The sequence below is a fragment of the Wyeomyia smithii genome, chromosome 2, assembly GCF_029784165.1.
Source record: "Wyeomyia smithii strain HCP4-BCI-WySm-NY-G18 chromosome 2, ASM2978416v1, whole genome shotgun sequence".
NCBI classification, from domain to species: domain Eukaryota; kingdom Metazoa; phylum Arthropoda; class Insecta; order Diptera; family Culicidae; genus Wyeomyia; species Wyeomyia smithii.
This window is the reverse complement of record NC_073695.1, coordinates 200,330,331-200,358,082: the sequence shown is the minus strand read 5'-3', so window position 1 is coordinate 200,358,082 and position 27,752 is coordinate 200,330,331. Positions and strand designations below refer to the sequence as shown.

Genomic DNA, 27,752 nt, shown 5'->3' with positions numbered 1-27,752 from the left:
TCACTGATAATCCGTTTGCAGAGAGTGAAAGTGAAACTGTTGTTGTATCATTTGCATTTTGCAGTATCGAAATTTTGCAACACTGCTGTCATGCGATCTGAAATTTTGCAAATACAATTTCATAACCATTTATTTGCATGGTTTCCATACGTACTGCGGAACGTAAACAAATGAAACCACGTACTTGTCTCTGCGCTAAACTGTCAAAAGAATGCACACGAAACTGACAGTAACCTTCTACTACAGAACTTACCCTGTTATCATACACTGCAAAGGAAAATTCCTTTTCTGGAACACATTGTATATTACAAACGTTAATCCCACGCATTTTTACATTCATTTTTACTGTCGGAATTTTAAAGAAGGCAACAGTACATGGTTACTAAATTGTTAATATTTTTGATGCAATTAAATGCAACAGAATCATAACAATTAGAACATTTCTATATGCTATCGCAGCCTGCTGCTGCTCGTGCTGACAACACGAGCGCAAAATTTGACACACGCAGTTAACCTGAAATTATAAAAAAGCAGAAACCGGAATTTTGCGAGGCGCTACACTTTAGAAGCAAGTTTTAGCCCATTTCGGCGGATTTTTCACGAAAATAAGTGACGATCGTGCTGTTTATTAGTGTAAAGACAAAAGTATATATATATATATATATATATATATATATATATATATATATATATATATATATATATATATATATATATATATATATATATATATATATATATATATATATATATATATATATATACCTTTACGTACCGGCATTTGTGAAAAATGTTCTAGTCGCTACCGATGCGAAAATGTAAACAACACAGAGAGAGGAAAATGTGAAAAATAGCGAGATTGAAACGTTTTAAAGATTTCACAATGAAACCAAATGTGCAAACTGATTAAATTAGGTGCTCTGACACTGGTTTGGCAGTTTTAAAACGAATATTTGCAGGTTAGTTGAAAAATTAATGATATTCTATGAGGCATTCCCGGAATACGGTAGTGTGCAGAAGGAAGCCATCGGTCCTCCCGTGCTTGGATTCCGTGCCGTTTCACGTTAGGTAATACAAATGAAATGAAATTTTAGATCTCTTCTTCGTAAGTCAGTAAATTCTTCGTAAATCAGATTACGTAAATCATTGTTGTAACTTCCAATACCTACTTTTGTCTTAGCATGATTATTATTGTTTTTCATAGTGTTTTGCATACCTTTTCATGCAAATGCATTTTGGCTTTGAACTGAAGTTTGAAATGTCGTGTCAGGCACACAACTTTAAAATATTAAAACCTACGTTCAATTTAAGTTTTCTATAAAAAATAATTCTTTACTGGGAGCCCATTCTATTCGCATCCAAAAGTGTTATCACTTTTGGCAAATGCTGCTATTGGCAGTTTTTTTGCATGAAAAATGATGCTTTTTGCAATTACAATCCATCGTTTCAACGCTAACAATTTTGCACGCAACTTTCCACTGAGCTCTCCGGGTTGGTTTCGTTCTATCATCGCAGCATAAATCCTGCGGCTTCCTTTCGAAAATCCCATAAATTTATCATTCCCGAAGTCAACTTCGCTTCTCTGCTGCGCCCTATGCGGCGTTTCACACAGCCAAAAGGATAATAACTTTGCTGTCACCGCTCGCTCTCCCTTGGCGACAGGACGCGTTGGGGCAATCCAATGGTTCCGAGAGCTCTCCACATGGGGAGTTTTGGATCAGTCCGCTACAAATCATTATTTTAAAATGATTTATCGCCTGGCTAGATAACAAACGATTGCGCGTCATTAAAATGATTTAGCAGTCGGGTGCCAGCCGCCGGACTTCCCATCCCCTGCGCCTGAAATTGATGCCAGTGCCTCCAACTGGTGGTGCCGTGACGATCAGACCGAATTGTACACAGAAATCATCTGTACCAGCCCGGGTATGAAAATTTATGTCCTAAACCGCTCTGGTGCGGAAGATCGAACTCACGTGGAGTCGGGTCTTCGTCGCCGTCGCCAACGTCGCCACCGCCGTCGTCATCAACGTTACCTTCAGATGGCGCGTGGTTTTTGGGACGCACATAAACTAGATTTTGCACAGTCTACTAATCACAGGCAAGCACAGCTCTTTCGTCATTTGAAGTTAGGGCTGAAACCTCAATGCCAACACAGAGAAATCCGTTAGTGTGTTGGTTAGATTTCAACGATCTTCGCATCGCAACGGAACGGACTAGGATACCAGTTGCCCGATTGAATGATGATGATAATGATGACGACGACGACGACGACAACAACAATGATGCCCGAGCGTATGCGCGCGCAGACAAATTTTCCAGTCTGCCTCCCATTTGCTGAGACATCACCCGGTACATAGGGATCCGCTTATGTACCCACTGGGAGCCGGGACATCACGGTTACAACAGGGCGGCGTTACGCCTGGACGATGCTACCGGAAAAATCGCTCGGATGGAAGAACGAACATCGACCGAATGACGTCGAAACAGGTTGAGGTAGTTCCGAGCGGTTCCAGTGAAGGAAGAGTTGCCAGTGCCGGAGCAGAGCGGGTGATTTTGGATGCATTTAGAGCCACACAAAATGCCGTTGTATTATTCATCAATAGAATAGCAGTGTCGTTACTTATTGAATAGGTTGTAAATTAAACATATTTTTTTGGAAGCTGGGAATGAACATAATACACAGAGTTATTTCAAACAATCATTAGCACAGCCGCCATTCGTTATGACAAACAACAAGATTGGAAGATAAAGTTTCGGCTTTTTACTTTACTCCAAAAACAAACTTTTAGCCTCTAAAGATTGTAATCACTCAGCTACTGGATGCCGTTAGTTGAACTGTAAATGTGCCTTTCTTCTATCAGCCACAGAACAATTCACCTGGCAGCCCGGGCTCGGTTTGGCTGTTCATTTGCTTTCTGCACGCTTGGCAGAACCATGTGAGCTTACTGGAGTTGAAATTTTTGCCACCGTGTGGGTGATGGGAAAAGTTAGTTCAGTTTCGTTTGTTCCGGATGCACCGAGCGAGAATGGCACAGCTCAGCTCACTGGCTGTGGCTGCGACGGCGGCGGCGGTAGAGGCGATGACACAATCGACACCAGAAACCAACGCCGACCGACGGTGACAGCAAGCAAGTAACAGCAGCATCATGCGGTTGGAAGCGGCGGCACTTGCCGTGCCGTTGGATTTCGCACTCTGCTGAGTTTTGTTGCTGCTGTGGGTTTTCGGGGTGGAGATTCCGGATGAATGATGTAGAAATGGAAAAGCTGCCTGGTGCTACTTTTTGGGGAAGGATCCTGGCGGAAGTGGAAGGACGGAATTGGGACGGAAAAAATAAAACCTTTGGGAATCGATCACTGTGGCTCCCGTTGCACAGCTGACTGTACGGTGTGTAGTTTCTTTCGGTCGAGATAGCAGCGTTCGCCCTCCGTCACCCGGGTGGGGAACAACGGAGGGTAATTTTTTATAATGTGATGGAAATAATTTGAAATAATTATTCGTAAAATTTTGGGTCACGGTCAGGTCGATGTTTAGAGTTGAGTGAACTCGAGCACGGGTAACTGGCTAGTGGTTCTCGGTTTTTCTGCCGTGATATTGGACGATTGCATTCACACCGACTAAATGTAGACTGTACGTGTGTAGTAGGATAATCACGGTAATTTGTGTCAATTAGTTTCCATGAACAAATAATTGATTTCCTAGCAATACGCTGTCGTTTTGTCTTTAACAAATATTCTGCCATTTGTTGGATTTTTCCTTACATTCAATTAAATAACACATATTTATTTTTAATTTTCCTTTACAGACTGCTTCGAAGACGAATTTAACTCGATATATCGCCAGGTAACCTCATTTATATATTGACTTTTTTCGTAATGATTATTTGACAGTGTATGAACTCTTTACTTATTATTGATGCAATTGCATTGATGATACTGCTAATAATTATTTGACTGATAAAATGAAATCTTAGTTTTACTTTTGAACAGATTTCAAGTGCCAATGTCTTGATCAAAAGATAAAGGTAGCTCTAAATTATTTTATAATAATTAGCATATAATTGCTATGATGAATTAGTGAAAAGATGAATTGAAAATCTTTATTTTCGGTATAGTTTTGCAGCTTTTAATCAATCATACGATTTCCCTTCGCTTGTTTTCTGTTGCTTGCTGGCTGGCAAGAAATGAGGAAGTTCGAAAATCAAGCACTCACTTTACTTCGTGCGATCGTTCTGCACAGAAAGCGCGTTACGATGTGGTATTCTCAATAGTTAGGCAGCGTCGTACACTGTAGCGGGGTTATGTTATCATTTTCAAATGCTTGCCTGCAGTGTTTCTACCACTGACTAAATTTCAAATTCCAATATCTTGATCAACTGCTAAAACTTTGCCCAAAACTTCCCTGTAATAACTAGAATACACGCAAAGCTTTTCCTTATTACCTTAGAAGCAATAGCGCAAAATTGCCTTTTAGGTAACAAACCTATTACTTAAAAGGCAATAAAATTCTTCCCCAGTCAAGTAACAACACATACTGTCATATATTTAGCACTTTTTACGGGAGTACGACTATCTAATAATGGTCGTTTCAACCACATGCAAGATTTTTTCTGTCAAAAAATGCTCCCTATCCATCTCAAGTAAAAAAAAAATCACACACCGTCGTATATGTTGCACATGTTACAAGTTTCTTCAATCTCCAATTCATCCGGTGAGCGTGTATCAGTTCGCTCGTTGTATGCATACGAAGTAGAGAAAGGATATGACAAGAGCTGCCAAGCAGCATTTTCCCCGTCATAGAGTATGCAAACGTTGATGATTTCAAAGACTTGAAATGCGTCTTTAAATGGCATCACGATCTGTAAACTGCGTTAGAGAAAAACAAAAACATTCGCTTTCTTGCAAGCTATCCAAAACACATACTCATTGGTTCATGGAAACTCATTTGCACCTGTTTGAAAATACAAAACTCGTGCCCATCCAGAACAATATTCGCAACTTCGGCAACTCTGTTCAGACAGTATAACATATTTTCATTTCATGTAAACACTGGGGAACGAAACGAAAGTGTTTCTAATTAGACAATTGAGGTTGACGGGTGAGATTCTCATTATGTGTGGATGAACGGAGCAAAAATGAATCTGATCGTTGCATCAATACAAATGCAGCGAGTGAAGTCTTGCTAACACATGCATTGCGGTGCTTGGCTGTATGTTCTCCTGCAGAGACACAAACAAGCGTGTGCCCGTCATAATTTTTGTTACTTTTCGGTTATTACTATTTGTGTATAATGCGCAGTTATAAGACACAATAAGTAATAAAAAATTGCCCTAAAGTAATAAAATGTTCCCCGTTTGCGTTGGGTGTATCTTTACAGTACTAAACTTGTGTACATTCAACCAATCACAAGCTCGCTTCCTCTTCGAGCTGTGGCGAGCAGGTAGAACGTTGCGATGTGTACTTCTGACTAGTAAGACCGCATCACATACTGTAGCGGTAGCAGATTTCATGGTATCATTTTTCTTTTTTTTTTTATTTTGTTTCCACTGAACAGTTTTTAAACACCAATTTCCTGAAATATTATTCCCAGACAGTGACAATAGCAGTCCTTCCTTAGCAGCAGTAGCAGCAGCAGTAGTGCAACGTATAGTGGCCACAGCTGTGGCATGGGGGCCGTTCAATAATTATGTAAGCAAATATAGGGGGAGGGAGGGTGTGCAATTTTCTTACGCCATCATACAAGGGAGGGAAGGGGGTGAATTGATTATCTTTCTTAAATAAACATTGTTATTGCAGCTGTTCAAATAACCATGTTTATGAAAGTGTGGACGGTAAAATTCATAAAAAGAAAATTACGGAAGGACGATAAACTCGAATCAAGGACAGAGAAGGAAATGAAGTATTGTGCTTGCTTCAGGAAGATAAAACTTAAATGAAATGATATATATACTGGTAGTAAAATCTTACTAGGGGGGAGGGAGTGTATCAAAAAATCTTACGATGTCTTACAAGGGAGTGAGGGGAGTTTGAAAAAGTGGAAAAATATGCTTACATAATTACTGAGCGGCCTCATGGCGCATGCAGTTGCAGTTGCAGCGGGTATCAGCATCGATAGCAGCAGGGCCAGCTGATGCAGTGACACTTCCTTTAGTTAAATGCTGTCTGTGCGATAGCGTGCACTAGCAATTGCATTCAATGAAAAGTTGCCTTATTTTGACAACACACGAAAGTTCTGGAAAGCTGGCGTTCAAAATACATGAGTCGTCTAGTTTTGAGTGTTAAAACAGTTTTTCCTTGTGTTATCTATCAAAAAAAATATCTTATTCGCACTGTCAGTGATAACGCAAAGATGTGATCGGCATCTTATACGATATTGAGTTAAACAACAAATTGTCCTTTTCAGGATGAAATAAATACCTGATTGAAGAGTTAATATTTTCTCTTAAATTAATTTACATCTTCAAATTTGGAACAGTTATAAATTTGACTTCATCTCCATGTCTCAGAAAATTGATCTGATTGGCCGTTATATGATTGCTTTTCCAAGCACGGTCAACAGCTTTATAGACCTATTAATTCGGAATGTACTATTTGGCCTTCGAAACTGCTCATATTAGTTAAAGACAGCGACTTCAACAATCCTTACTTAACAGCAGCAGCTGAGGCAGCGGTTAGCATAAGCAGCAGCAGTAATGGTATCAGCAGCGATATTTGGGCCAGCTGGTGCAGTGGCACTTTCTCTAGTAAAATCTGCCTTTGTGCAGTAGCAAGCAGCATCAGTAGTAGCCAGTGGGTACATTAGCCGGCACTGCCTTTAATGAAAAGTTGGCGTATTTTGACAACATACAAACGTTTTGGTATGCTGGTTTTCAAAGTATATGGGCCGTCAAAGTGTTAAAACAGTTTTCAACTGTGTTATCAGAAAAATGCCTTACTCTACTCTGTCGGGGTAGCACACAGATGCGAGCAACATTAAATCCGATATGAAATCGAACAACAACAGTCCTTATAAGGACAACAAACAAATTATTGAAAATTTAATATTTTCTTGTTTTGCGCTGAAATTAAAAATAAAATGTTATTTTAATCTGCATGTATTTTCCCTTTCGAAACTTGTTTGCGTTGTATAGGGTTTGTTTCATTCCTGTATCAGTAGCACTTCAACTCCTCTTTTGCACAAAATTTTAAACATATTCAATACAAGTAATTCAACAAACAACCATATGTAGTTCTACGTCAACCTTTCGGTCGTGGATTTGCATACAACCTTTGTGATTTTTGTGAAGACCACATCCGACGAGATTTTCAGCAATTTAGTTTGTCCGATGAATTTTAACGTATTACATAAGTATTGCGTCAGCCAATTACTATTTGAGCCAGTTTACGTAAGAAAAGTCACGTATTGCTAGCCTACGAAGGTTAGCGGTTGGAAAGATTAGTATGCACAAAAAAGTTACGTTTATCAATCAGATGTTCAAAGATATTCTCATAGATATTTTCTAAATCAGAATTATCAAGTTTGGAGTTATTTTTTAATGAGATTTTTCTTATGCGGTCCCTATCCACCGCATAAAAAAAGATTTTCTCAATATTGTTGTGGAAGCATTACTTTATAGCTGAACGTGAAGTTTCAAATGAATATTTCATTTGAAACAGGTTTGACTGTACATACACCTGGTGGACTATATTTTTCAAAATTTTCAACATTCTATTTCTCCAGTTAGTTAATTTTTCGATCATCAACTCCATATTTGCTGCTCAAAATAAAAATTCGTAAGAAAAATCATGCGTAGAATTGACGTATGACTTTGAAATAATTGAGAATACAAGTTTTTTTTTCATAAATTATTGATGAATGGTCATTACGGTGTTAACATATCCGTAACCAACATTAGAATTCAAATTTTAAGATTTAATTTAGGTTTATTAACAATAAAGATTGATTAAGAAAAGCGCCGATTATCTTGACAACTCTATATTGAAAAAATACTTACGTTTAAATCATTCAAAGATTTTCCCATCGCTGGCTACAACTTTGTCCCATCTTTCTGGCTAAGCTCGAATTCGGCTACGATAAAATAGTTTTGTGGCTATTTGCGAATCTAGCCATTTTTCGACGTCTTTATATGAGCAGAGCTGCTAATCAGCCAGACTATGTACCATCGAACAGAACAAGTAATAACCGGACGGAGCAATATCTGGGGAATATGGCGAGTGAGGAAGGACTTCCCATTTGAACGTTTCTATGTAAGGTTTACGATTTTGGCAGTATGAGGTCGAGCGTTGTCATGCAGGAGAATCGCTTTTTCGCGCCTCTGCTCGTATTGTGGCCGTTATTCGTGCAGTACCCGGCTTAATTCCATCGATTGAAGTCAATACCATTTGATTTTAACAGCTTGGAATTAACAAACACCGTTAAATAAAGAAATGATAAGGCGCTCGCCGTTATTGTAAATATCGAATCAAACAGGTGCGCTGTATGGTTTTGCATTTCTTTGAGTTGCTGTAATGAATCCATTTTTCATCACCTGTCACGATGCGATGAAGAAAACTTTTCTTTTTTTTGCCACTGAAGCAGTTGTTCACAGGCGAAAAAAATAATCTGAGCATCTCTTGGCTTCGAATCATAAGAAACACAAGTTCCTCGTTTTTTGACCATTTTCAAAGCATGCAGTTGCTTGGAATGTAACTCCCAATACTAAAGCAAGCTAGGTCTGCATTTGGCAAGGATCCGAGTAATTCCTTGAATATTGAGGCTTTGAGAATTTTTGGCCTTCCTTCACGCAAACTGTCATCAATATCGAAATTAACATATTGGAAGCGACGGAACCAATTACGGCAGAGCAGCGTTTGCGTAAACTTTTTTTAACTCTCGATGCGCTTCAGTAGTTGTTTTCTTCAATGAAATGAGGAAAGCAACACTTCTCGCAAATGACGATTATTTGGCATGCAATCAGACATTTTCACACAACTGAATGTGATATATGACACCACAATAAAATTACTAACATGTCAAAGCGATTTGTTCACTATATGTCTCAACTTGGTTCATCACTTTTTAGATATGTCAAATTTGACCAGCACATACTGCTGGCGCCATCTGTTGACAAATAACGAGAACTCAGTTGCGCACCTGGTACCAGATCGATCTCAGGGTTGTTCTTTTCATCTTACGTAACATTTAAGAGAACCAGTGATGAAATTGAAACGAATATGACTCAACCGCCGTTTTATCTTGAGCTGCACAACTCATGAGTTGCACACATTGCGAATAAACTCGAATTCTCTCAATCCGTAATGAAATGCTGGATTGGACATTCATTTTTCCTTACCCAACAACAAGAAGTGGACGCGGGTGGCAGTTTTTTGACAACACCATAGTTTTGTTTAGTAGCTTGAAATTATATCCCAGGTTTTATGTCTCGTAAACACCAACTACGAATTTGTGCATCTTTTTATGCTTTGCTATGCTACGTGGATATCAAGCGTAGGAGTCTTCCTATTTTTTATTAAGTTATTAATTTCGTTATGCAAATGTAGACTACAAACAATACTTTACAGTTGTTACTTATAATTAAGGACAGTGGTAAATCGCGAATTTCGCGAAATTCAATTAAACTCGCAAAATGCCGCGAAAGTAATGAAAAACAGCATTATTCTATGTCACTCATTACACATTTCGTTTTGAGACCTACGAAATTCATGATAACTAGTAACACAGACAAAGCCAGACTAGGGTTGATATTGAAGATGGCGAGTCCGCTGGATTTTGGACGATTGTCTGTCACTCAGCTGTCACCAGCCATGTTCAATCCGCGTTCTCTAATACAACATGTTGCTCGCCTCGTCAGTGACTGCGGGTGATGCGAGTTGCTCGCCTCGTTTTCTGTAGTAGGGGCCATTATTTTGGTGGGTATTCAGATCGCAGACATTTTTTTAACTTTTACGATTGGCAAATAAATATTCAGCGTTTCCCGGAAACTTGGTAGATACCAAACGCAGCGTGAGCCAGTATAGTTTGAATAATATGTGCCTGCCGACATTAGAATCAGACTAAATTCGACACAGCATGTATTTTTAATTAGTAATACAAAGTAATTGTGAATCGTACGGGTAAATTACTGTATATGAAATCAAATAAAACCGTTTTATTTTATTTTTAGCAGAAAAATATCTTTACTTAGTATTTTCTGAAGGATAAGGTTACCGAGAAATTACCGCAAAAATTGAATATTTCCTATATTGCCACCGAATGCAAACTTTTTGCCGCGAATTACCACTGTCTCTACTAATGATGTTTTTCTCACGTGCTAAGCAATATTTTTAGTGTATTTCAGACAGTTCTTAATTTATTTTGACCATATTATGCCAATAATGGTTTCACAGTGTAGATTTTACTGACGCATCATCCATTCATGGGACTATTTTTTGCATATTTTGTTTTGCACTGTCTCTTGTTCTGAGATGCCGTGAGGGTGTATAAAAGTTAATGTCGTTTTCGTTTTCGCGGTGTAGCTACACTCAAACGACACTTTTGACACAGTAAATGTTTTATTTGACTTTTCGGACTACCCTTTTTCTGTCTCTGACTACCCTTTTTCTGTCCCTGACGACCCCCGAAAAAAGCAGAGTGTACTGTAGGAAGTTACCAACACCTTCACACGTATGTGTCAAAACTGGTTTGTTTTGGTTCTCGTTCCACGTGGTAAAGTGTCAGGTAATTTTTTTTTCAGTACATTTGCGAGATGGACATATGAAATGGAAACGAGACAAAATGACGAATGCGATAATGACCAAAACAAAACGAATTGACATCTATCCCATTATTACGCATACCAATGCAACGACACTGAAAATGTTTTATTTGAAGCTGCAAAGTATAGTCCGGAAAAAGTGTAGCTACACCGCGAAAACGAAAACGACATAAGTTGTAATGGTAATGCAGCTGAGTCTATATGATTCAAAATCATGTCATTGACGAAGGATAGTATTGCAAACTTGCGGCACTGTTTGATGTCGAATTCGTTTTCGCGGTGTAGCTACACTTTTCCGAACTAGTCGGACTTTGCAGCTTCAAATAAAACATTTTCAGTGTAGTTGCATTGGTATGCGTAATAATGGGATAGCTGTCAATTTGTTTTGTTTTGGTAATTATCGTTATCGTCATTTTGTCTCGTTTCCATTTCATATGTCCATCTCGCAATTGTGCTGAAAAAAAATTTACATGACACTTTACCACGTGGAACGAGAACCAAAACAAACCAGTTTTGACACATACGTGTGAATGTGTTGGTTACCTTCTACAGTACACTCTACTTTTTTCGGGTGTAGTCCGGGACAGAAAAAGGGTAGTCAGAGACAGAAAAAGTGTAGTCGGGAAAGTCAATAAAAACATTTACGGTGTCAAAAGTATAGTGCGAGTGTAGAACGAAAACGACATGAGTGTTTGCAGAATATTGAGCATGCAACGTGCTTTCTACGATGGCGGAGCAAATGCCAGAGTTCAATTCAAGTTGCGAAGCGCGTATAAAATAAATTGTTTTGGACTAATTTTACCCGTTCTTCGTGGGTGGCAGCATAAGGATTCCAAATGAGATTACAATGCAAATGATCCAGAAACCAAATCTAGGGGGAAACTTGGATCTAGAGCTCTATAGCAACATTTTAGAGAAAAATTTGCTTCTACAAAGTTGGTACATATGATAAAGCGCTTATTGAAAAATTATCAAAAATTAGGATGACCAACATTTTCGATGCAATCAAGTATCTAACTTTTTTGTCTTTGTAGATAGAAGAAAAATTTGTTCTACAATGTTATAACTCCATTAATTTTAAGTACCTTCGTGAAAAAAAGTTTTTCTCTATCTTTGAAAACAACCGATTTATATTGAAAAAGCACATTTTGCGCTCTAACTTTTTTATTTCAAGATTCACATTATCATGAATGAACGTAGCCGCAGACCGTCGTAGTAGGTTACCTAGGTATCCGCTGTTGTTGTTTACGTGCAAAATTGGTAACCTAGGTAACCACTGCAGTGCTGTCGATTTATATCAATTATGTCGGAATAATTCAACATTTGCAGTATGATTTTTTCGTATTAACAGAAACTGATTTGGCAACTTTGGATTTTCATCAACGCAGTGGAAACAGATGAAAATACATACAGTTGAAATTGATGATTTGTAAAAATTCATCTCATGTATTTCTGCTTATTTAAGCTTGTTTTTGAATATATGAAGTGAACATTTAAAAGATTAAAGTTTTCTTAGTGTAGTGAGTGATTTGGTTTAGTGGTTAAAATAAAAAGTGGTCCGCTAGTGATGAGAAAAACTTTGGTTGGCTGCTGAACGAGTCCCGTTATAGCCATATAGAGCAATGCGCGGATTTTGTTTTCTGAAGCAGGTGATTGAAATAAATGAGTTTTTGAGTGCAGATGCCCGACTATAATAGCAAATTTAGAGCTTTTGAGTGAGTTTTTGAGAATTATACTGTATGTAAAATCTAAAGTGAATTGAGAAGAATCCATTCCGTGGATTAGTAGGTTGGTGTAGTTAGAAAATATGCGCTTTTTCCTGTTTTCAATTGTGTTTTCATGTTGTATAAGATGAATGTATGAGATGAATTATGGATCAGTTCCCCTATGAGAGAAATGTCATTACAAAATGAAAAGAAGTGGACTCAAAAGCGAACCCTGGGGTATCCCAGAGTTGACTAAAATGAGTTTCGAGAGTTTGTTTTGAAAGCGTACTATTTGTTCGCGATTTGTTAGATATGGCTGGAAAGAAGAAAAGTTGAGAATAAAAGTTACAAATTCCCAGAGATTCGAGGTTGTTGAGCGACCTATAAACAAGCCATGCTATTTAATAGTTAAATAGGGGTTTTCACTTGCTGAAAATTTTTGTCGTTAACACGTGATTAAGAAAGCTGCCCTTACACTCACATCAGATGGTTTAAAAAGATTATAGCCCATTAACCATTCCTGTGAATTTTGGTGCCCCTAGTGCATGCTGAAGTGCGCCAAAAGGCCGCACAGTAAGTTCTACGTTGGCTTACGAGAAAACTCATTTAAGCCTCTGAAAAAGTGACCTTTGTTAGGAGAACCGGAATGATATTCAGAGGCCGGAAAACGATCCCGGATGTCATTTTCAATTTAAAGATGGCGACTCCCGGCTTCCGGAAAACAACCTAGAGAAGATAATGTTCAGATCCCGGAAATCAACTCCGGCCACCATTTCTAAATTCAAGTTGATGACCTGGTGATCTTCCGAGACACCGGTGAGACCATTGTGAAAGTAGATGAGTTGCTCTATTTTTGGTGCCAAAACTATCAAAATCTAATGAAAATTGTAAAAGTTGTAAGAATTTTAATTTGCGGGCACCCTGTCGGGCACCCTGTCGGAAACGTAAGGGTGGGTTTTTTTTTGTCGAGCACATACCGGTTATGTAATCATGACCACTGCTTCTCACTGCTGTATTGTCACTATGTTGTGAAGGTAACCAATATTTAAGAAGATTTATCGTTTCATTCATCGGTAATACTGTAACATCAATACTGCCTGAAATAATGAAAATTTCAACATAATCTTTGATTTTGTTGACTGAAAAACATGGAATTCTCGCCATTTCGACAGACTTTTCCTAGAAACTGTGCCTTACTTTGTTCTTCAGCTTTGAAATTTTAGAAGGTTCTTTAGAAAAGCTTTTGAAATGCGAAGATTAAACTAATATAATGAGCCAATTGCGTATTTTAATTATTATCCTTATAACGGATGAAATTTTGTATTAATAGCTTAATAGCAGTTTTTTAACCAGCACGCCGCACGACGTTTGCCATCAAAACTACTTCAAGTAAGGCTTTAAAACTTTTACACAATATTCTCTGATACTAAACCTAATGATTAAAAAAGAATCAATTCCGTTGATTTTTTTCTGGTATGTACGCTAATAAAAATACCGCAAAGAAGCAAAATGATCCCTGAATGGATCTCGTCGTTGAAGCTACTATCAGATTTTGAGAATATTCCAACCATTGAAGCTCCATTCAGTTGATGCCCGTTATTTTCAGTCTTCAATGCAAAATTATTCAGGCTGGTAAACCACTTCAGCTATAACCAGACGTATGTTATGCTCCAACAACCATTGCTGTCGTTTACCAAATCAAGAGCAAAAATCAATCAATAGCTTATAGTGATGCACTTCTGTGGCAGTGCACATATTCAGCATCAGATCCATTTCCTGCTTGTCAGCTCATACCAAATTAGACTCCCGATTGTATCTTCTGCACCCGAGGCTTACCGAGATACAAACAAAGACCAAATAATTGAAATATTTTACAAAAGACCATTCCTCAAAATCCAGCATGTCGTTTCTGTTATCCAAACCGGCACAACGTATGGTGACGGAAGTTGCCATGTTAAACCTACACCGATGTCACTGGCCGACCGGGCATGCGATGGCGACGACGGCTTGGTTACCCATCATCATCTAGGTATATGCTCAGCTATCTTCACAAAAGATTTCCTGTGCAACTTGGATCCATGCGACCGCACTTTTGCTTGCCACATCCACCACCGGAATCCCCAGCAACCGGGGGCTAGGTACTTGCCCATAACCCTCAGAAAACGACGAATCATGTTCATTGGTCACCGAATCTGACACGACACGACCATGCTCCGCATATTTTTCCGACACACGAACCTGACACAAAATTTCCCCACCCACCGGGGGGGTCTTCCGTGCTGCTTCCTGCCAATCGACCTCTAGTCTGTATTTGCTTATTACATGTTACGCGCGCGATCCCATATTTCTCGCATGCACGGGCTGCGCATAAAGCCGAGAAATATGGAAATCCCTCGCAGCCGTCCTTTTTCTCTCTCTTTCTGTATGTGAATATGTGCTGTATGGGTATTCCTTGAATCCTGGTCCGGATATGCGAGAGTGTGCTATTTTGCTGCGCTCCTCGCCAATACCGGCCAACAGTTGGACCAAGATTCGTCCAGCGGTTCCAAGATTCTCACTTAGTCGCTTCGCTTCTAGCCAAACAAGTTGGGGAAGACGTGCTGCAAGCAAGAGGTGGAAAGTTTGCTCGTTCGGTTGGTCGTTCGAGTCCAGCTCCCGACCCGGACTTCGGTTCGACCGAGTGTGTAATTTAAAATTATTTTCCGGATGGGCGGTTCCAGTTCAAAACAGCACACATCAGCGAGCACATAAAATACCGTGCGTTTGGTGGTTATGTGTGTGATTTAGATTTATCACATCTTCTTGGTGGTGGTTAGCGATGGCTTATGCACCCGTTAGCATTGTTGGTGTTGGAGCACCAGTCACATCTTTCTCTGTGTGTGTGCGGTTTACTATATACCAAAATTCGAATCTGGGATCATTGCAGCGTTCATCATTGACGACAGCGACATAAAAGGACCTTCCGGTGGAGGCAAGAGCGCTGCCGAACATATGCAAAATCTAGAAAAGGACAAATAAGATAAAAAGCAAGACAAAGAGACCGAACCGGAAAATGATATAAAAATAGAAAATTGAGAATAAAGATAGAAAAAAGTTGTCTAAGAAACTGGTAAAACGTAGAAAAGCTAGAGAATATTAGATAAAATTTGAATCAAATAAGTTAAACCCAAAAAAACTAGATTAAAACAAGTATAAATCTTTTGAGAGCATCATTATTATTATCGTGTTTTTCGATTTGCAGCCAAAGAGATTTTCATTCGAACTTGTGATAAAATCTTTGAATGAAATAAAACCCGTACATTCATCTGAAGGACTAGAAAAAAGTCACCACTACATTGGTCCCGAGGCCGGTGCCAGTGTACCTGTGGATTTCTGACCGCGCACGCGCCCCAAAACAGGACTCACATGCACCCACACACTCGCAAACATCATCGACCACCAGAGCATCGGAATTCGCTTCGCCGGTATTCGCTGGAGCTGAAAAAGAGGGGAGCAAACTTTTGAATCAAAGGGATTCTCCAACATCGAGACACGATTCGGTATATATAAGCCCGCAGGTTTCAACATTGCCAACATTCCTCGCCTTGCCACCGTAAGCATCCTGACTTTTTCCGCTCCCGTGCTTGCCAAAGTGAAAGCGCAACAATTTCTTTTTGTATGAGTAACTCCGCGCTTACTCACATAGAAAATCGAGGAGATATATTTGTTGCATGCAGCGCTCGTCGTCGTCGTCATCATCAGCTTCGTCCTGCTGCTTGCTTTTGCGTTTTTTTTTTATTTCGGCTACCACTGCTGCTGTATGGCTGGCTGGTTTCATGTGGTCGGCATATCAACTGGCTCTGTATGCTAGGTATGTTAGTCCTCTCCTAACTTGCAGTCTCCTCGAAGCTTCCTCAGTTGCAGGTGTGCAAACGGGACAGCAAGTCTCAAATCGTAGACCGTGTGTTTATGTAATATTATTCCACTGCGGTGATCCTGGAAGCACTCGAACTGAAAATCCGACACAGTTGCGCGACAGAGTGAAAAACGGAATACATCCCTCCAGCTTCCAACATGGCACACCTTCCGCTTTTCCGCAGTTTGCCGAAGCACCCAGCGGTGGGCTGAAATGCAGACACCCGAAAAGCTTGCGGTTCTTTCTCTTCTTCGTCTTTTCGGTGTCGGGTAGGACGTGAACACGGCACGGTCGGATAGATTTTCCACTTTTCCGATTTCATTCGATTCGATGCCTCTCGTAGCTGTGGAGGCTGCGGCACGAGCCGACGGTAGAAAAAATGTAGCCTTCTTCAAGGCAAGCTGCACCTTGAGAGGTGCAAATGTGCGAATTTTTCGAGATTCAACTAACTTGAAAGTGAATTTTCCATATTGGCGAACGATGGGAGCTGAAAGCTCCCATTTTACTGCGTTACTGGCACCGTGTATGCCGACGGCATTTGATGAAATTTTTGCACGATTCTGGACAGAAGAAAAATTACGTTGATTTGTACAAACTATAACATTAGGTCAGGCCAGAATCAATCGTTTTAGCAACTACTTACGAATCTGTTTTGTTCCCTCGTTCAATGACGGAACGTCGAGGGGAGAATCATAATCACAATCCCGATAGGACCGTGAGTGAAAAGCGGTCACGTGGCAGAGCAATTGTTATTAAATTCACAATTTCGCATTATCAGCACCGGTTTCCCCTATGCCGTAGATGTAGCACTTGAATCAGTAAGTGATGAGTCAATTGTTGAGATTAAGTTTTTAATACCGATCACATTGTTTCTATGAAACGTGTATACATTAATATTCTTTCAGTGGTTAAATTTTTTGAAAATTCTTTTGTTTTTTGACGGATTTCCGGAAAGCGAACCACAAATTGCGCAACTTTGTGAAAGTTTTCTTATGCGCTCTACTACAAACAAAAATGGAAACGGTAGATAATAAATAACTATAAATCATTTTTCATCATCCGGGGCATAATTTTGACTCATGACTTAAATATTTCTCCATCGTTTCAGTAGATTCGCTATTCTTTGTTTGTTGCCTACTCATATTGCTGCCATGCGGTCGTCGTTGAATTTCCGATGGACAACATGGTGTCTAGTTTCAGCACTTTATACTGGCTAAAGAATGTCAGGAAAATATACTATTTCAGACTATGCAACAGAAGGTTTGTATTTGTATTTGTATTTTGTGTAATTCATCTGACAAATAAAGTCTCAATGAATAAAATTAGTCTAATGTATCACAGATCTGATCCTATTTACGAATCGTCCAATTGTCTCATTGAAATCAAATTGCTCTTTCACAGCCGTAAACGCTGGAATGCATGCTAAAATCGGCTCGTTTTGACCAAACAAAGTCCGGTGAAAGGTTGGCTGTAATAACGATGTATTCCGGAGAGTCTTATAAGGTACGCGAAAGTTCATCTTTTCAAGTAGTTTGGGGGCATCAATTTCACCGTACAACATTTTCGCCACGAACAAAGTTTGTTGTAGTTTCCTTCGTTTTTCCAGTGTATCGAGAGCCAGTAGTCGGCATCTGCAGGATAGGATGGCAAACTATCGGGATTTCTCCAAGACAGATTTCGCAGTGCAAGACGAATGAACCGCTTCTGGATACGTTCGATTCTAAGGCTCCACGAAAGTTGACGCGGTTGCCACACGATTGACGCATTCTTTAAAATTGGGCGGACGAGAGCACAGTATGACTTCCAGCAATGTGAGAAGTCCCTGGCAATCTTAGACAGGAAACCTAACCGCCGCGTTGCTTTGGAAATGATCGCTGTTCGGTGTGAGTCAAAACTCATTTTAGAGTCCAATTGAACTCCCAAAGCGGACACTTCGGTGACTCAGGGGATGATTTTCCCATCAATGCTATAATCAAACAATATCGACAGTGATGTGCAGTGGAACGATATGACCTGACATTTATTGATGCTAATTTTTAGTTTATCCCTGCGGCACCAATCAGCAAACGTGGTTAGCGAGTCTTGTAGAAGCCGACAATCCTCTTCAGTCCGCACTTCAATATAGATTTTAAGGTCGCCAGCATATAGAAGCTTAAAACTTTTTTTCAGAACAAAGGCTGCGTCGTTAAAAAATAAAATGAACAGTAGTGGGCCGAGGTTGCTACCTTGAGGCACTCCCGATTTGTTTGAAAATGGTCTTGAAACAAAACCGTCAATGTTGACGCGAAGTTCCCGCTCCGTTAAATAGGATTCCAACCAAGACGTTAGTTGCGAAGAAGCACCAAGGTGAGTCAGCTTGTGCAGAGTATTTTATGGTCATTTTATCAAACGCCGCGTTTAAGTCCGTATATATTACATCAATTTGCGCTTTCTTTTCCAGAGATATGAGGCATTCGGACGTAAAATTCAGCAAATTTGTTGTTACTGATCGACCTGGCATGAAGCCATGTTGGTCGACAGATATGTAGCATAGAATTTCTGTATGAGGGAATGAAATTTTGTGACTGTACTTTTGGGAAAGAGGCTGCTGCACGATTGAACTAGAATTTCACATGGAGACTTTTTTCGAGCAGACCAAATTTTTGAGACCCACTGCTAAACGAAATTCCAAAAGTTGATTTGAATGAGGTTTTAGAATTGATTGTTGACTCAACTACATAACGGTTAATTTAAATTGCACGTGCGTTGCACGGTAAGTGGTATCGCTAATAATAGCAGAAAAATAATTAATATCATAAGTTATTCTCCCCGATTCAATACTCTCTTCAATATTCTTACTTACTTACTTCAGCAGCCTAAAGCCGTGGTGGCTCGTGCCGTATCAAGAATTTTACTCCATTCTGCTTGGTCCTGGGCTACTCGTCGCCAATTTCCTAGACGTCTCGATACTCGCAGATCCGCTTCAACCTGGTCAAGCCATCTAGCACGTCCTTGAAGAGAACCGAATTGCCGCACTGTCGTCCGGCATCCTCGCGACATGCCCGGCCCATCGTAGCCTCCCGACCTTCGTCAGGTGTGCAATGGGAATCTCTCCAAGTAGTGTCTACAGCTCGTGGTTCATACGCCTACGCCACTCTCCGCTTTCGGTTAGTACTCCACCAAATATTGTCCGCAACACTTTCCGTTCAAATACGGTCAGTCCGCGTATGTCCTCTGTGAGCAGCGTCACGGTTTAGAGTCCATGGGGAACTTCGGGTCTAATTAGGGTTTTGTACATCGTCAGCTTCGTGCGGCGGCGTATGCTCCTGGATCAAAGCGTCCTACGAAGGGCAAAGTAGGCTCGATTTCCAGCTTGAATACGTCGTTGGACCTCCTTACTTGTGTTATTGTCGGCGGTTATCAGAGATCCCAAGTATACGAACTCCTCTACCACTTCGAGTTCGTCGCCGTCCGTGGGAGGCGTATTTTTTTTTTTTTTACTCTCGCTTATTTTCCGTCGGTCTAGTTCCGCCACTGTTGCGGCCAATCACCGACGCCCAGGGAGGCGACTCCACACCCAGGACCCTAACTCACGACCCGTTTATTAACGGACCGGCGCCAACGGCTTTACTTCCTCATGCGATGGAAGGCGTGATCCCAGAGATTTTTCACCTCAGAAAATCTCCCGGTGTCGGCTAGGATTGAATCTAGACCAGTTGGGTTGGTTGTGAGTGGATCACGCCACCTCACAACCATCGACACCTATGTCGGCGGTGGGATTCGAACCCAGGCGTCGAGCGTGGTTGGCGGAGACGTTACCAACCACACTAGGCCCCCGCTCCGTGGGAGGCGAATGTTGGTTTCTTTCGAGCCTCTTCCTTTCATATACTTGGTTTTCATATACTTGGTTTTAATTTATTTATTTCTAGTCCAACTCTTCTAGCTTCCACTTTTAGTCTGGCGTAGATTGCCTCCGCCGTCGCTGAGTTTCTTGTAATAATGTCCAGGTCGTCTGCGAAGCCTATGAGTTGACTACCTTTGCTGAAAATCGTTCCTCTCGTTTCGATGCCTGCCCGTCGGATTACACCCTCAAGGGCAATGTTGAACAATGTGCAGGATAATCCATCTCCTTGTCTCAACCCTCTGCGCGCTTTGAAGGAATTCGAGAATGTCCCCGACACGCACACGTAACACATCACTCGGTCTAAGGTAGCTTTGATAAGTCGTGTAAGTTTATCCGGAAAACGTATTATTTGCCATAGCTGGTCTCGATCGACTGTACCATACGCTGCCTTGAAGTCCACGAAAACAGGATGTGTGGGCACGTTGTACTCCCGGCATTTCTGAAAAATCTACGGAGAGTGAAAATTTGATCCGTAGTGGCGCGTGCTTGTGTGAAGCTCGCTTGATACTGCCAATTTCCCGTTCGATCTCCAGGATATCGGGAACTGGGACACTACTGTCGTATGTAGGCACTCCAAGGATAACTTCTCTTCCGCCTCCTTCCGTTACTCCGCTATTAGGGTGCTTATCGAAGAACTACTGCCACCTATCAAAGACCTCGCGTTCGCTTGTGATCAGGTTTCCCTCCACGTCCCTACACATATCTGGAATCGGTGTGTAACCTTTACGGGATTGGTTCACTTTATCAAAAAACTCGCGTGTATCGTTAGTCCGAAACAGTTGCTCTAGCTCTTCACAATCTCTGTCCTTCTGCTGGTGCTTCTTCCTCCGCACAATCGTGGTCAACTCATTTCGTGCTCGTCGGTATTTGGCCGCGTTCTCTCTTGTGGCGATGCCTTTTTTTGTGTGTGCTCATCACTGCGACCAGAGATTAGATCTATTTTGATATTGCCCAGGTGTTTTCTGTAGTCCGCACTTCATATTATTGGCAGTATTACTATTGAAGTAAGTAATACGCTTGGGGAGCTGCGTAGCCGCAAGGTTACAGAGTCCGCTTTGTCAGGCGGATGGTCGTGGGTTCGAATCTTAGTAGAATCAGGCCATTCGATGTCAAAAAGGACTTTAAGTATGAGTTTATTCTCAGGCTCCCCACCACTTACCCTTTCTTCACGCTGAATTCTATAATACCTTTGCGTGAATTTCTCTTAACAAAAAAAAAGTCCCTCTTATCATTAAAACTGGCCAGAAGGACGCACGACGAAACTTCTCCAGGGAATTATAATTGGCGATATTTGGCAGGAGGAAGGAGGCTCAGTATAGAAGAACAGTAAGCGTGTAAAACGAGGGGAAGTACATTACACACAAGCACTGATCAAATTAATAATAAGCATGCCACTTCTCAATAGCGGTATTGCTTAAAATAGAAGTGCGGGATTACAGCAGACACCCGGGCATATCTCACAATAGATCAACGATTGTGGTCGCAGTGAGCAAGTCCATACAGGAAAAAAAAAAGTAATACGCTTATCATTCATATCCGTGCTTGTGTGTAAGTTTTACCTTTCCGTTTCAAGCTCACTATCCTACTATACCGAACCTCTGTCAATCCTAACAATATCGCCTAATATCAATTCCCTGGAGAGAACTTACGTTACTCACACCAGTTTCATTATAATAGGGACTTATTTTTTGTTAGAAGGAGAGTCAACAGAGGTACTGTAGAAGAATTCAGATTGAAGGAAAGGTATGTGGTGGGAAGCCTGAGAATAAACCCATGCTGAAGTCCTTTGACAACCAAATGGCCTGATTCTTCTAAGATTCGAACCCACGACCACCCGCTTACCAAAGCGGACTCTGTAACCTTGCGGCTACAGAGCTCCCCGTGGCGATGCTTTTCTTCAATATTCTCTCACACTCATTTCTCTACTGCAACGCAGTCCGTATTGAGAGAGAGTGATGTGAGCGCGCCAAACCACTGTTCCACAAAAAAATTCCACAAAAAAGGGCAACCAATTTAATCGACCGTTTTTGATTTGGTTGAAACTTTGCATAGACGTTTCTATAGGCAAAAGATGGCATTTTGTGCTATTCAATAATTTTTATGGAACACGACTCATTTTTGAGAAATATTGAAAAATTCTATTTTGGGAAGGCATTGATGATTTTAAATATTTTTAGAGCTTAAACGCTGTTGGTTCGGTGTGACGTCTTCAGCAAAGTTGTAGATAATAATTTTGTCTTTCCGAAAAAACAACCACTCTAAAAAAACATTTATTTTTTGATAAAAAAAGTTAAGAGAAAAATTAAAAATTAATTGTTTTAAAAAACTCATTTTTTAAGAATCTGATTTTTTTATAAAAACTACAAAAGATTACCTAAACAATGAAATCGGTCCGATCATGGAGAAAAAGCACTCTGACAACACAGCGGTAATCTGTTTTCACACTTAAAATTAGACTCGGTCGGCATATTACGATTTCCAGAATCCAGAGTCCCATCATCTATTTATTAGTATAACGATTTCATTGAGCCGAAATCAGGCTCGGCAAGTCCGCTGCTACCACGCGCTGCCGCTACGCTGGTGGTATCCACTGCAACTATCGTTACCGCTACTGCTGTTACTTCCTACTGCTGATACCAGTTGGTACTAAGTTGGGATCGTCCCAGTCAACCACAAATCGTATATCAATGTGTGAAAATTATCGCAAATATATCTTAACGAAGTCGAAATAGTATACCACGCTTATTATCATGCGCAGAAAGTCAGTTTCAAATGTATATCATGATGAAGTCTAACCGATTTACGATTGTAGGCTTTGGATTGTAAGAAAGTGTGAAACAAATCACTTTCAATCGGAAATTATCGTACATAGATACGTATTCAATGAATTGCATACAAGTATTCCTCAATACGTATATCGCCTCCAAAATAGAACGCATATGCTGTTTTTGTGCATCGAATGCGAAACATTATTATACGTATGAAAATGTTGACTGGGGTCCTACAACAATATTTCAGGCGAACATTCTCTATAATTTTTATGGAAGGTAGATATCAACTAAGAAAAGTTCCAAATTTTAGGATTGTAGCAGGTACTATATCTGAGACACAGAATAATTATTAAGTGTATTATATTCTTATAAACGTTATTGATTAGGCGTTCCAAGAAATGTATGGTTAAATGGCCTTATAGGGGAAAATAAGAATATAAAGCATAAGTAAAATTAGAAAATGAGAAAAAAACATCATTTTCAACATTGCCGGACGGCATCTTTTTACTCCCAAGAGATCCCTGTTTATTTCCAAGGTTCGGGTATCTACTATAAAGTTCTGAAGAGTTTTCCTGCGATTACCTGTGATCAAGCGCGATTTGGAACGTAGAAAAAATAACAAAAGTGTTGAAAAAATGAAGAAAATATTTTTGTTTGCTGGCTTGTATTTAAATGTCCCATAGTGCGTCTCTCCCACCATCTACAAGTAGAATGATTGCTTTAAGCAGAAGCAGAAGCACTTATCGGGCCTTAAAAGTGCATTTCCGGTTAACTAGATATAGTATTCTGTTGTGCGTGTTAGGGAAAACAAACATGAAGCAACCAACTAGAGATCGAAATCTGCATTTCAACAAGCTTTGACAATTTTCAATAGTACAATTTTTCGAATAATCAAATTACAACTTTATGTATTTGGGTAGATTCATAGATGATTTTTAAATCAATAATGAAATATGAATTTTAAATTTGGCAAAGTTCATACATTCAAAACTCAAAAAGTAGATGAGATGCATAAAAGCACGGGTAACAATATACAATCTAAATAATTTGACAAAATACCTAAACAACCAGATACAATTTTATGGTGAATAATTAAATTTTGATTTTAGGCAAACGTATTTTTTAAAATCCTAAAAAGGGCATGAGTACAGTCAACAGATTAAACTTTTAATTGAAGTTTTAAATCATCTTACTCAAGTATTGCCACTATTGCGAAATAACAAATCAATAATGGATATCCAAAAAAATGTTCTGAGCTGAGTAGATGGGCTCGCCCGGGTCAACAACCACAAACGGTAGTCATTCATTGCACTCAGAAATGCAATATAAATCCACAAAAAGCAGATATCAATTGGCTCCAAAACGGCTCACTGTCAACGCTGGGTGTACAAAATATGGAATACACTCCAGTATATGTGTTAAAACCATAATTTTCTTCCTGGATGGCAGCCCACTGCGCATACGAGTTAATTCGATGCAACGCAAATAAAAACAGGCCTAAATAACATCGCCAAACGAACGACACTGTGCATTTCCCCAACCCAACAGGTTGATTTCGAGTACCTAGCTAGAATCGTACTTTTTCTACAGCTTAATTCTTATTCCCACACACTCTATATAGTATTTACCTAAATTTGTATTTTACAAAACCACTGAATTTTATTTTCTTGTAAAGTTTTCCATAAAAATTAACTATCTCATTCAAACTACATTTTTTCGACCTTAAGTTAGGTAACTTTAGAACACGCCGTTATGAAAAAAAATTTTTAACCCTCTAGTGTCCAAATTTTTGATTTTGATAAAAAATTCTAAAACGCTTTTTTATGGACAGATTCAAAAAAAAATCATCTCAAATAGTTCATAAATAGTTTGTTTATTTGTGAAAATGTGTAACCCGTCACAGACGAAAGAAAGCTGCGAAGTAAAATTTTTTATAGACATATTTTTTTCTTAGTCAAAATGTTCCTTGTGAAACTATAACTTAGAAAATGTTACATGAGAGGTCTAAAAGTGGTATTTTTGGTGTTACTGAACATTTTGTACCTTTGTTAATGCAGATCTCTCGAATGTTTGTTTTTAGTTGACTTGTTGATTGCGAACTTCTTCTATGATTTCTAGGAAAATAAGTTTAAGATTCTGAATTTCGAGTTCTCTTGAAAAAATGTAAATTCATAAACTGATTATGTCAGGCGTCGTCCCTTTGGAAAACACTTCCAGCGAAAAAAAACTTGACGTTAATGCCTGCTACCGCCATTTGACGGGTTTTGTTATTCGGTAAACATTTATAAGTTCTTTGTCCTTCTACAATGAATAACTTTTATACCAAAAACTACAATGTTCGATCTACCAACTAATAATTTTCTCGTTTGTTTTCACCAATGCACAATGGTTCAAAAACCAAATTTAGGGGAAAATTCGGGTCTAGGGCAATATTTTAGAGAAAAACTTCTTCTACAAAGTTTTTACATATGATAAAGCGCTTATTGAAAAACTATCAAAAATTAGGAAGACCCAAATTTTCGACGCAATCAAGTAACTAACTTTTTATCTTTGTAGATAGAAGAAAAGCTCGCTCTACAATGTTATAGCTCCATTAATAATTTTAGGTAACTTTGTGAAAAAAAGTTTTTCTCTATCTTTGAAAACGACGGTTTTAAACTAGAGCTTTTTAAGAGAAACAATTTGCAATACTCAAATTAAATCAAATTAAAGGTAGTTATTTCTAGTTATAAGAAAAAATACCAAAAAAATAAATCTGTGTACTTTTATATGCATAATATATAAAATTATTGAAATTATTGTCTTGTTTTTAAATAGAATTTACTCGAATTCAAAAAATAACACATTTAAAAAATTTCTCCATTCATAGAGTTAAGTAGGCCCTAGAATTGAGATATTTACGATATTAGTACAGCAAATTCATCGGTCAAATTAGTCTAATTCAACAAATAAAGTATTTGGATAAATAGTTAAAACTATACTAAAGAGACATGAATAGAAAGATGTAAGAAAACAATGTTTATTAAAGATTCATAGTCATTTTGCTGGAGCCCGTCGAGAGACGGGCTTGGGAACTAAAGGTTTAAGGATAAAAATCATGATTATTGTTAAATGTATGATTACAAAATGTCTCCTAGTTGGCCTAACAAGCAAATTATCGTTTGTTCGAATCCCGGCTCGGGAGTGACTGTGTTAGTAAGATTGTAGCGCAAGCCTCCTAATTCTCATGTACCTATATTTAACAGTTGGCGAAGTCTGTATATAATAAACAGAAGGTCGAGTTTCTGATACGGAATGTGTCTGGTATGGAATGTGGCTAAATTTATTGAATTTATTCAATCCATTGTTTTGCTGTATTTTGTGCTGAAAATGTACTAAAGTAGGCTAAAGGATGAAAAACCCGTATCGCGTCCGAATAATTTGTTGAGTAAAAAATTTCTCAGCAAACTTTGTGATTGTTCATGAAAAGTCTGTCGAAGGGTCAAATACATCAGAAAATTTTGTAAGAATATGCTAAAATGCGTTTTTACCCTCTCTTTCTCACCCAAAGGACAGGACAAAAGTCAGTTTACAGTAACATTGTAAACAGAAATTAGCATTGAAATGCATGCATCTAATGACGCTTTTATTCAATACTCATAACTAGTTTGGCAGTGATTTAGTGAGATTAACGTATTGAAGAAATGCTAAGTGAGCAAGCATAAGATTTATGAATCTTATCCTGACAAGGTAAGTTATAACATATGTGATTCTTCTTGATAATTAAATCAGTGCATTCGACGAGTGTAGTAAGCTTTAAAACTTACAAACATTGAATTCAATACAGCAAACCTGTGATATAACGCTCTTTGTCGATCAGTTGACGTATTTCTGGACGCTAAGCGACTCCCACCCCCCGAGTATGATGCCGCCATTTTAATTTTTCTATTCTTGTTTTTCTTCTAATATTTCCAACCAACCGGAACGCTTCTTATCATCGCTTGGGCGCTTCGTTGCGATCATTTGCTAGTAACGATGGCTGTGTGCGTGTATGTGTGCGCGCCTTGTATCTATGGCCAATAAGCGTTTCATTCCCACCACCGCCGCCGTCGGGCTCGTAAAACTGGCTAGGCAGGCCGGAGCGAGTCTTTGAAAGCTCAGCAGCACACGATAGCGTATAGGACCTTCCACCCACTCACCTACCTACCTATGAAGCATGAAATGTGCTGGCACGGTGCTGACAGCAAAAACACCACCTAACCAAACGGTTGCCTGGGGTTCGGTCCGCTTGCGGGGGTTGGTTCTATGCCGCTTTGTGATTTGACTGCGAGTTCAGTCATGCGTATAAATGTCAGTTGAAAACCGGCGAACAAAGACCGCAGTCGTACGGTTTTCGAATGCAGCTTGGCCGCTCTCGTGGTGAAGAGGAGTGCTTGCTCCCGTCAGGCATCTTGAAATTCGTTTTGTACTAGAGCATTGCAGTCTTTTCATTGCAGGATATTCCACGGTTTGATTTAGACAAACGGAAAAATAATCACTGGGTAAAATTAAATTAAATCCAACAGCATTGCTTAGAAACAAAATTTCTATCACAATTCGAATTCCGAACTAAAATAATTAATAACATCCGCTTCTACTAGCTTTTAAGTTGAAAGTTCCAGCGTCGCTCTTCGCTGTCTGTGGCTGGCGTTGACATAAAAACGTTGTCATCACAACCTTAGCAGTCTGTAATAATCATCATTTTGTACATACAGCCTTGTATACACA

The 27,752-nt window shown here is 39.4% G+C and overlaps 1 protein-coding gene across 1 annotated transcript in view; it reads left to right on the top strand.

Moving 5' to 3' along the window:
• The window catches only part of LOC129721484 (coatomer subunit beta'), a 242,767-nt gene that overhangs the window by 107,443 nt on the left and 107,572 nt on the right, over positions 1-27,752 (top strand). The window contains exon 2 of the mRNA XM_055674114.1: positions 3,804-3,841. The gene's annotated coding sequence lies outside the window, so the exon portion shown is untranslated. The remainder of the gene's footprint in view (positions 1-3,803; positions 3,842-27,752) is intronic.